The sequence below is a fragment of the Pseudorasbora parva genome, chromosome 2 (genome assembly GCF_024679245.1).
Source record: "Pseudorasbora parva isolate DD20220531a chromosome 2, ASM2467924v1, whole genome shotgun sequence".
NCBI lineage: Eukaryota > Metazoa > Chordata > Actinopteri > Cypriniformes > Gobionidae > Pseudorasbora > Pseudorasbora parva.
Window position 1 is genome coordinate 6,530,447 of NC_090173.1, and position 10,572 is coordinate 6,541,018.

At 36.9% G+C, this 10,572-nt stretch overlaps 1 long non-coding RNA gene across 1 annotated transcript; it reads right to left on the bottom strand.

The window, feature by feature from the left end:
* Positions 1-667: 667 nt before the first annotated feature.
* Positions 668-2,856, bottom strand: LOC137091173 (uncharacterized). Its single transcript, XR_010908036.1, has 3 exons — positions 2,478-2,856; positions 1,862-1,905; positions 668-1,695 (listed from the first exon to the last, which is right to left on the bottom strand). It is a non-coding gene; the product is annotated as an uncharacterized lncRNA (long non-coding RNA).
* Between the last annotated feature and the right edge of the window lie 7,716 nt (positions 2,857-10,572).

Consider the following 10,572-nt stretch of genomic DNA (forward strand, 5'->3'; position numbering starts at 1 on the left):
TGACATCACATATAAATGGCCAGATAACATTACAAATGTAAAGCTGTACACCGCACACTAATACAATATGTACTGTGCATCCGTAAACTTGTTAGTTTTTTTAACCAAATGCACAAGCATATTTAAATCTACATTAACTGTACATTTGACAGACTAATCACACTAACAAATATTTAAATGTAGGTGGAAATATCACAATGGTATTAACAAGCTCTACACACTAAGTTTAAATTGTGTGTTTACACCAACATTTGCTTGCGTGGGGCTGTGGGTCTTCCGCACATCTTAGGAGACATACCCCAGTGGTTTAGCGTTGAGTATAGCCTTAACCTCTATAAGGAGTGTTCGGAGAACTTCCTCTGAAAGAATCTGAGACCCTATTATGGTATGTACCCACATGGAAAGAACCTATATAAACATATATGTTTTAATATAGGATTTGATATAGGTTTTTAATATATGTGACATATATAAAATTGGCCGTTTTCCTATATTATATGTACATATATGCACATATATGCACTTATATGTGTGCATATATGCACCTATATGTTCACCTACACTGTAAAAAAATGTATTACAGTATATTAATGTTAATTATAATTTATTAAACTGTGGAAAAACGGATCAATTATGTTAAATTACACATAAAACATCAAATTTTCAATCAAATTTATTTTACAAACCTGCTGTCCATCTACAGTAATTTACTTTTAAAATATATGTTTTCTATGTACAATAACTAAGATATTATTTATAAAAATGCAGTAAGCACATCAATTCAAAAACATGTTTGCATATTTACAGTATTAATATTTATTTGAACAGAACCACTCAGAACTTCAACCTCTAAATTAAGTAGGCCTACTTGTACATAAATAGCAACCTTTACAGCCAATTTCTGTTAAATTTACAAAATATTGTACAGAAACTGCACATTTACATTATTAGTCATTTTACATAACACATATGTCAAGTTACTTCTGTTGTAGGAAATACAAGCTTAGTATATAATTTAGAATATGCAAAAATATCTACATTAAAAGACAATTATCTTTCTATTTTTATACTGTCACATTGCAGTTATTATTTTATACATGTACAATTAAATTTTATCCAAAGCAACTTACAAATGAAGAGTATGGAAGCAGCAATAAGTGCAGTGACAATTTTTAGTTAGTCTAGCAGTTTTGTTAAACAGAAAAGAGCTAGTTTTAATGGGTCATGTGTTCACAAAAGAATGCATCTTTAGTGGTCTCCTGAAAATGGCTGGAGTTAGTCAGGTTATTCCACCAGCATGGAACAGTCCAGATAAAGGTCTGTGAAAGTGATTTTGTGCCTCTTTGGGATGGCACCACAATGCGCCATTTGCCTTCACAGCGCAAGTCTTCACAGTGCATCAGCAAACACTGATGCCAGTGGCTGGAACATGAGCTTGGATGAGTTGTGTAGCATGTTTCGATAGGAATGGCCTGATCATCCCAATGCTGTACAAGGAAAATCTAAAGATCGGGCAGTTCTAGCAATGTGGTCTGTGAAGATTAACTGATCAGTTATAACACAAAGGTAGGGCTGGCTGAAACCATGAGCACTTCCGTCTTGGCGAGGTTGAGTTGAAGGTAAAGGTCATCCAGGTGAAGGTCGGAAATTTCCATCAAGCAGGCTGAGATGCGAGCAGCTACGGCTGATCATCCGCTGGAATGAAGGGTAGAGAGATGTGTCAGGATAGCAGTGATAGGAAAAGCCATGTTTCTGAATTATTCTAGTTGCAATTATAACAAAATACTATTCAAAACAGCTGCATGATAAGATGCAAACAAAGAATTTGTTGAATGAGAAGAACAGTGCCCTTATTCCACACCTGCAATGCTCGCCTGCTGTAGACCTCCAGTCTTTCCACAGGACCTGAAATCACACAAAAAAGCATAAAAAAATAATACAAATAAAAAAATAGGACTATTACATGAATTAAAACATGCCAGCATGTTTTACTGAGACCAAAAACCTCAACCTAATGTGATCTGGAAGACTTAACGTTAGCTGCATCATATAACTCTAGGGGTGTAACGTAACTGTCCAATCATCTGACTGGATCGATGATAATATAATCATATTTCATTTTTCCAGAGCTATATATATATATATATATATATATATATATATATATATATATATATATATATATATAGGCCTATAGTTAATCGATAAAGTTAGTTCATTGTTTCAAAAGATATAATGACGGTAACATAACTACCACATACAACCTTTCAAACTTTATGAATAGCTAAGTTAATCTTGGTTAAACAGATGGAAAATTGAAAGAGGCCTGAACTGCTATAATTTTCAGTGTTTTACTCTCAACGCCAGTTATGTGACTGAACAACGATTAGAAATGTTAACAACAGCTTTAAAACAACCAACAACATCAATGTGCAGCCACACGATATAAATATCATAGAATGAGACTCTTAACTTACCTCAGCCCAGTGATCGGTTGATATGATGGCCGCTGCTTGTCAAAAGTCGCTGTAGTTGCCGAGACATTCTCGCTGAAATGGCGCGTTATTTTTCCTCACATAGTTCCGAGATCCTGCTCACGGCTGCTCAAATCCAGTTAATCTCACGACTCACTTCACGAGTGTAGCTTAGCCTAAAATAAAATCAAATCACCCGCTCTAACATCACTGTAACGTTACCTCTCCGCAAACTGTTGTGGGCGTGACTAACGGAAAATTAACCGGCAGCAAATTTGAAACTGCGTCACGCGCGCGCGCATGCAAGCACACGCACATGCACACACACACACAGCTGCATTTGCAACTGGATTTGGAAACCCATCAAATGTACATGAATAGATGTGGTTAGGACATTTAGGGGAGAATTAGTCAGTGCAAAAAAATATCAAAATTAGCTTCTTTTTTTTTGTTTGCAAGACAAGGTTAAAAGATTAGTAGCTACAATCCAATTTATAGTTTGACTAATATGTATAGGCCTAATGTACAAATACTACATTAATGTATAGGCCTAACCAACACATTATCTTAAATGGTAAGTAAAACATGTTGAATGACTGCTGATTTCTGTAGTTAAACATTCGTTTACTTTTTTCTACAAAAAAAATCTGTAAAATATTAATCACACTTTTATGTATAGGCTAAAATTACATATTATTCTGTAAAAATCCATCTTAAAAAAAAAAAACAGATGTAATAGGCTACCAGAATACAAGCAATTCCTGTAAATTTAATAGTCGAAATTTAAATTACAGCGAATATCTGTAAAACACCAGGCATTTCTTGTATAATGAAAAAACAGGAAAATTCTGTAAAAACAAAAAACAAAACAAATAATACAGACCATAACCTGTAAAATTACATTGAGCTATGACCGGATCCTGCCATGAGCTGAGACATATCTTATATGGCTTATATGTGGATATAAAGAAGCAATACAGGAGACATATGGCCTGATATGCACATATATGCACCTCAATTTTACCTATATGTGGAATATATGTGCATATATGCAGCATACATATTATCATATATGTGCATATATGCAGCATACATATTATATATGTGCATATATGCAGCATACATATTATCATATATGTGCATAGATGCAGCATATATGTACATATAAGCTGCATATATGTTTCATATATGCGCATATATCCTCATATAGGTTCTTTCCATGTGGGTAGAGCATTTTCAACTGAGTGGATTTCTCGCTCCCACATACCTCTGAAATGTGGAGCATTTGGAAGGTTGTAATGGAACTGTATAGCCTGGATGCCAGCTGAACTCAGCCCCACCCACAACATTTGAGCTCGAACAGTTCGGTCTGGACTTGATCCATAGAGGAGTAATTATGCCTGAACAGAAACTGGCAGGTTTTAGACGATGATGGACAGTGTGTTATTTTGGCAAGGTTGCCTGCTAAAATTCGTATTATTGGGTCTTATTAGGGGTTGAACAACTTTAATTTTTTTAAAGTCGACATTTATGTGATGAAAGTCGAGTCGACGTCGACTAGTCGCTGATGACGTCATTAATGAACAAATAAGTCTGTTCCTCCTCGAGCTGAGACTCGAACTCCGGTCTTCTTGTGCACAGCTATGGTATATGACACAGCACTGTCCATAAGGTTATTACTCCAGCTATTAAAACAGCTTTTGTATCAGTTCTTTTGTCTTATGGTCGTTATATTTCTCACAGATTTCTGCTCGCGTTCTGAATAAGATACAGATAAGTAGCACAATAAAGTTTACATGTATATGAATGCATTAGTGAGTGATTGTGTGTGAATTAATTCTACTTGGCAGCGTCTCTCTACCAGTGTTGTGCAAGTTACTTCCAAACTGTAATATATTATAGATTACTTATTACTGCTATTTAAAAGTAATTCATTACATTACAATATTACTGTCTCAGAATTGTAATGCGTTACATTACTCCTGTATTACATTTGAGTTACTTTCACCAAAATAACTTCAGAAGTAGCTCTTAACATTCTAAAATGTAGAAGGCGATATGATGAAGCATAATGACATGGGCTATCCAGGCTAACAATAGAGAATTGGCAAAAAAGTGAATGCTCAAGACAATGCAAGAAATCATGACGATCCAACTCTGTTATAAGTATTATTTTAGAGGTAAAGTGATTATTTGGCAATCTGGGAATAGCTTCTGTTCATAGACACAACAGAACTGTGTAAACTCTAAGTTATGACAATATGCGCATTTGTTCTTTTCTTATTGTTGCGACATTTGCGAGATAGTTATTTCGGTTTTAGAAAAAGGTTGTATTTGACTGTATTTGCATTTGAATTGCCTATACGTTCTTGTCCTTATCTCTGATAAACTAAGCAATGCGCATCCATCTCGCGAATGTACAGTAGGGATGAGACGGTGGGGACATTTCCCACCAGTTAATCAAAGTGTGATGACATCACCGGTATCTGGGCTTTTAAATCTCTAGTCTATCTAACCGAAAGGAACATGCGCACTGCCGCTTGGTCATTAATAACGGGAGCGGATGCGAGTGCTTTCAAAGAATTCCTATAAAAATTAAGCGTCCATATGAACTGAAAACGCGCCAGTGCGCGCTCACAGTGAATGACAGCTCGTTAGTAAATGCGCGCTCACGTGCGGCCAAGCAGATTTTAGTTTCGGTTTAAAATTAGCCTATTATTCTTAATGAAATACACAACACAATGACAAACCCCCTTTATAGGCGCTTTTACATTTCACTTTGAAACCAAATCTTCCGCGATCATCTGTCAGCTAAAGATCACATGTTCGGCTCATGCTTAGCAGACACCTTCCGTTTTTATTTGAACGGCCTGTTCTCTAACTGAACTAAATTACTTTATTACTATAAAAAATCTAAACGACGGTGTCACGGTGTGCAGTAGTCTTATTCTGTCATCTTCACCCAAGTGTTGTTTATAGGCATTAGGGTTATAGTTTGGCTCTGCAGCGCGCGCCTTGTCTCTAGTCCGTTCTTCGACGCGCTTGTCGTTGTGCTATTCTTCGAAACGACAGAGCCTTTAAACCTTCTTTAGCCACTTTTCCACTGGCCAGCGCGAGCACAGAGGCTGAAATCATGCCTGCGGCACTTCTGTAAAATCCGCAATAAACACTTACGCCTTCACTGGACTATATCACACAATATCCAAAAGTACACCAGCAAGAAGGAGATGAATTGAAGTACTGAATTGAAGGAAAATGAAGTAAATCGCTATACAAAAATATATCAGAAGCTGTCATTTAGTATTTAATTACTAACCTGGACACCACACGCGGCTATTGAATGACCACGAACAGGTAATAGCTTGCATTTTTCATGCGTTAATGTATCGCGCCTTTTTTTCCTTTTACGTTTTATTGTATTGTGTGTGTGTGTGGTTTAACGCAAGCGTTACTGGAAATGTACCGAGTAAAATATTACTGAAAATTGATTAGTAATGCCTTACACTACTGCGTTACAGCAAAAAGTAATAAGTTACTGTAATGTATTACTTTTGTAATGCGTTACTCCCAACACTGCTCTCTACTAATAGTGAAGCTGTGAGTTTTAGTTATCAAGAAATATATGCTAGAACTTTTCAGATTCTAAGCTATTTTACTGATAGATCACAGAACAGTGTTGATACATTTCTGCTCTACTGAATGGTTTTGTGAGGCGTGCGCGATCTCCGTGTGATGTGCGATTGGCTATGTGTGTGTGTGTGTTTTGCATTGCAACACGCATTAGTTTAGCGCGATGATTAACTTATGGGTACAATAAGCGTGGATTCCCCGATCAATTTTAAGCATCCAGATGGTATAATCAAACGTGTCTTGTGGAGAGCTCTCGGAGTATGCATTCATTTGTCATTTTTAACTGTTCAAAACAGAGCCTGCGTGTCAGGTAATCCCACTACAGGACACAACTACAAATGGCTGTCCTTTCAAATAATGGTTATATTTCGGATTCAGCCCTTGATTACAGTGGAGGATTCAAACTTCACGCATCAGAGCGGTTTCTGCGCGGAGAGCCACACATGGATCATATAGATTGGATTCAGAGCGGAGCAAGTGCTTTTAAAAAATGTTTGTGGACATATTTCATATACTCTAGTGCTCTAAACATGAACTAGCAGCGTATACACACATATTTCATCACGTCTTCTTCAAATGAGATGTATGCAAACGATACGTTTGATTACGACAGTGATGACACCATAGATTATTCTGCTACACGAAAGACAATGATGTAAGTTAATAATTAGACTGACAATTCACAGAAGATTGGGCAAAAAAAATAACTGCATGCTTTATTCTTTCTGTGTTAAACTGACGTTTGTCGTTGGTTCAGAGACTGTAGTGCTCTTAATTGTATTGAAAATATCCTTAGACTTTTTAAACATTCTTCTGCGTTTCTCCCTCGCTTTGGCAGTTTGTTGTTATATAGGGTTAGATATTTCAAATGCTTAAGGTGCCCTCAACTCCTTTTTTCTTTCTCCATGGTCATATTTTAATATTCATGTGTCTGTAATGAGTTTGTTGCAGGTCTGTGTTTTATTGGTTGTCTTCCCACAGCATCGGTTTGTGGGGCTTTGCAAATTCTGTATTAACTCTTGTGTGGAATTTTTCTACAATATGCACGCATCATGACAGTAAAATAGGGCATTCTAATCAATCTACTGCAGTATTTCCTCTCTCAATCAGTAGAAAATATGGTGAACACCAGGTCATGCAAAGGGGAAAAAACACTGTCATATACCGCAAAACCGATATAATTTAGAAAAATACTGTGATATACATTTTTGGTGATACCGCTCAGCACTACTAAAAAGTTCTATTTTGGTTTCATTTGACCATATAACGTTCTCCCAATCCTCTTCTGGATCATCCAAATGCTCTCTAGCAAACTTCAGACAGGCCCAGACATGTAATGGCTTAACCAGGGTGACATGTCTGGCAATGCAGGATTTGAGTCCCTGGCGGCGTAGTGTGTTACTTATGATAGCCTTTGTTACTTTGGTCCCAGCTCTCTGCAGGTCATTCACTAGGTCCACCCGTGTGGTTCTGGGATTGTTGCTCACCGGTCTTGTGATCATTTTGACCCCACAAGGTGAGATCTTGCATGGAGCCCCAGATCGAGGGAGATTATCAGTGGTCTTGTATGTGTTCCATTTTCTAATAATTGCTCCCACAATTGATTTCGTCACACCAAGCTGCTTACCTATTGCAAATTCAGCCTTCCCAGCCTGGTGCAGGTCTACTATTTTGTTTCTGGTGTCCTTTGACAGCTCTTTGGTCTTGGCCATAGTGGTGTTTGGAGTCTGACTGTTTGAGGTTGTGGACAGTTGTCTTTTATACTGATAACGATTTCAAACAGGTGCCATTAATACAGGTAATGAGCTAAGGACAGAGGAGCCTCTTAAATAAGAAGTTACAGGTATGTGAGAGCCAGAAATCTTGCGTTTTTGTAGGTGACCAAATACTTTTTTTCCACCATAATTTGCAAATCGATTCTTTAAAAATCAGACAATGTGATTTTCTGGATTTTTTTTTTCCTTCTCATTCTGTGTCTCAGTTGAAGTGTACCTATGATGAAAATTACAGGCCTCTCTCATCTTTTTAAGTGGGTAATGCACTAAAAAGTGCTCTTCCTCTCTAGGCAGGTTTTTTTATATATATATATATTCGTGTGATGCTCTGTATTTCGATCGCGGCTTTAAAATGTTATGAGAAAACGGTTTACAAATGTTTATCCATCACATTACCTTTTTTTTTTAACTTAAATAGGCAGTTTTGGTCACTTTATTAAAATTTGTTGCTGTTTGCAGTGTGTAAAGGAAAAAAAATAAAAATAGTTTTACCCTCCTACTGACTAGTGTCATGCCCCTCCCAACCCATACACACACACACACACACACACACACACACACACACACACACACACACACACACACACACACACACACACACACACAGAGATGATTCGACTATCGGTCGACCATAGAAAGATTCGACAATTCTGATTCGAAATCCTTAGTCGAGGACACCCCTAATGGTGTGACATAACACAAGTCAGTTCAGAGTGCCAAAACTCTAAATGTTGCACTGAATGTTGAAACCAACAATGATGGAAACATTATAAGCGTAAAAGGAGGAAGAGTATGTGAGGACAGATGAAGGTGTGGAGAGTGTTGTCAAGGCTGGATCCGGCACATGAAGACGTGATGCCAGTGGCGTAGGCATAATTTTATTGTTGGTCGGGCCTGGGCAAAAGTGAGTGGGCCTGGGCACTTTCACGCGAGTCTACATAAGTGATGTTTTATTAACACATTTTGGGAGGAGCACATCAGATAATTAAACCTAATTAAACACAAGTGGAGCACGGAGAGGGTAGGGGTACTCTGGGTTCAGCCCTCCCCCAGACAGCATGCTAAATAAGCATAATCTTCACTCTGTTTAATTTGATGTAAGTGTGTACTCGTGAAACCAAAGCTATAGCTACAATCTGTCTACATACAAAACATGAGCAGCGGTTACAACAAATGTTAGACACTTTTTTCCACTTTTCAAATATGTTCTTCATTTTTATTGAAAATAAACACCTTTCTGATCTGATATATGATGAAAAGGAAGAACATCGAGTTCGGCAAAAGGTGGATTCGAACCGCAGCTCGAATTGCAAATTGGCTAGTCATAGTGTGCTGCTGACACTGGCTACGCCCCTGCGTGATGCTGAGGCAGAATCAGTTGCACAGCTCTTTCTCTGGGTGTACAGAGACACGCTTTCATTCAGAGTTTTTAACCTTTGTGGCTTTTGCTGTTAGACTACTGTATTTTTACAGAGTGAAAGTGCTGATTATACAGACATTCAGTAATATTCAGTGCAATACACTCACAGTGCATAATTTATTCTACTGTAAGTGGTGATTACTAAAAGTTTTTACGTAATTGCAACATTTGTTTACTGTATTTTTTCTGACACTGCATGCTTTGAATACTGTGTTGAAGCAGCGTTCCGAGCTGATAGCCCTATTTTTGCTCACTGCGACTGCGCCAAAGCAGAAGTTGACCATTCCATCTTTATTGCAGTAAGAAAGAAAACGAAAAGAAGGAGATCTTTAAGTTCTGTTGGCCGGTATCAAATAACAGCCATTTAGGAAACTGTTGAATGCCTCCAGTTTTTGTTGTAAAATGGATAATCCAAGTCTTCCAAACCACTACCTTGTAGTCAGCGCCTATTTTATAATTTAAGTACTTGATCATTATTGTACTTTTCACCTTATTTACTCATTTATTTAATATTTTCTTAATTTTACATTATCACAGGAAATGTGAACCGCTGTCCATCATTTGACATTTGGTAATAAAGAAAAATGTCATGTCGCAATAGGAATCTATGTTAAATGTATTTTCTCGTTTTAAATCATAAAGGCGAGTTGATATCACGCGATGTCGATGAAGTCTCAAACCCAGTCATTTATTCACTACAGAAAGTAAAAGTAAAATCTGACGAGCTTTCAGCGCATATACTCAAGACAAGGAGAGATAAACTACTTCAACACATGCTGCTGAAAACGTAAAACTTAATTTATTTTCTTAATATTTATCTTTTTTGGCCCATATAGAAAAGTGAAAAATAGTAATAAGAATTGAGAAGAGGAGTTACTAAGCCTATCTCGTGTTATACAAGTTGTTTTTGAAATAAAGCTGCTCTTACTTCTTTGAGACTGATATTATTGCATTGTTCTGACATATAGACTGTTAATCATTTAAATTATAGGCATATAATTCATTATATAATCGGCCTAAATGTTTTAAAATAATCAAAATTTAATGAGGAGTAAGGTAATCTATCTATTCTTTTATGCATTGATGCGTTATGAAATTGTTACGGGGCAAATTAAACGTAATAGGCCTATCAATTTAATAATAATAGGCTAATTTAATAAATAATTTGGAAATGCTAAATCCTCTTGATATCGATAGCTGTTGAATTTCTATCTCATTAATATTTTATCGCACATTTTATCGCGCATATTTCACACATACAGTGTGACCACAT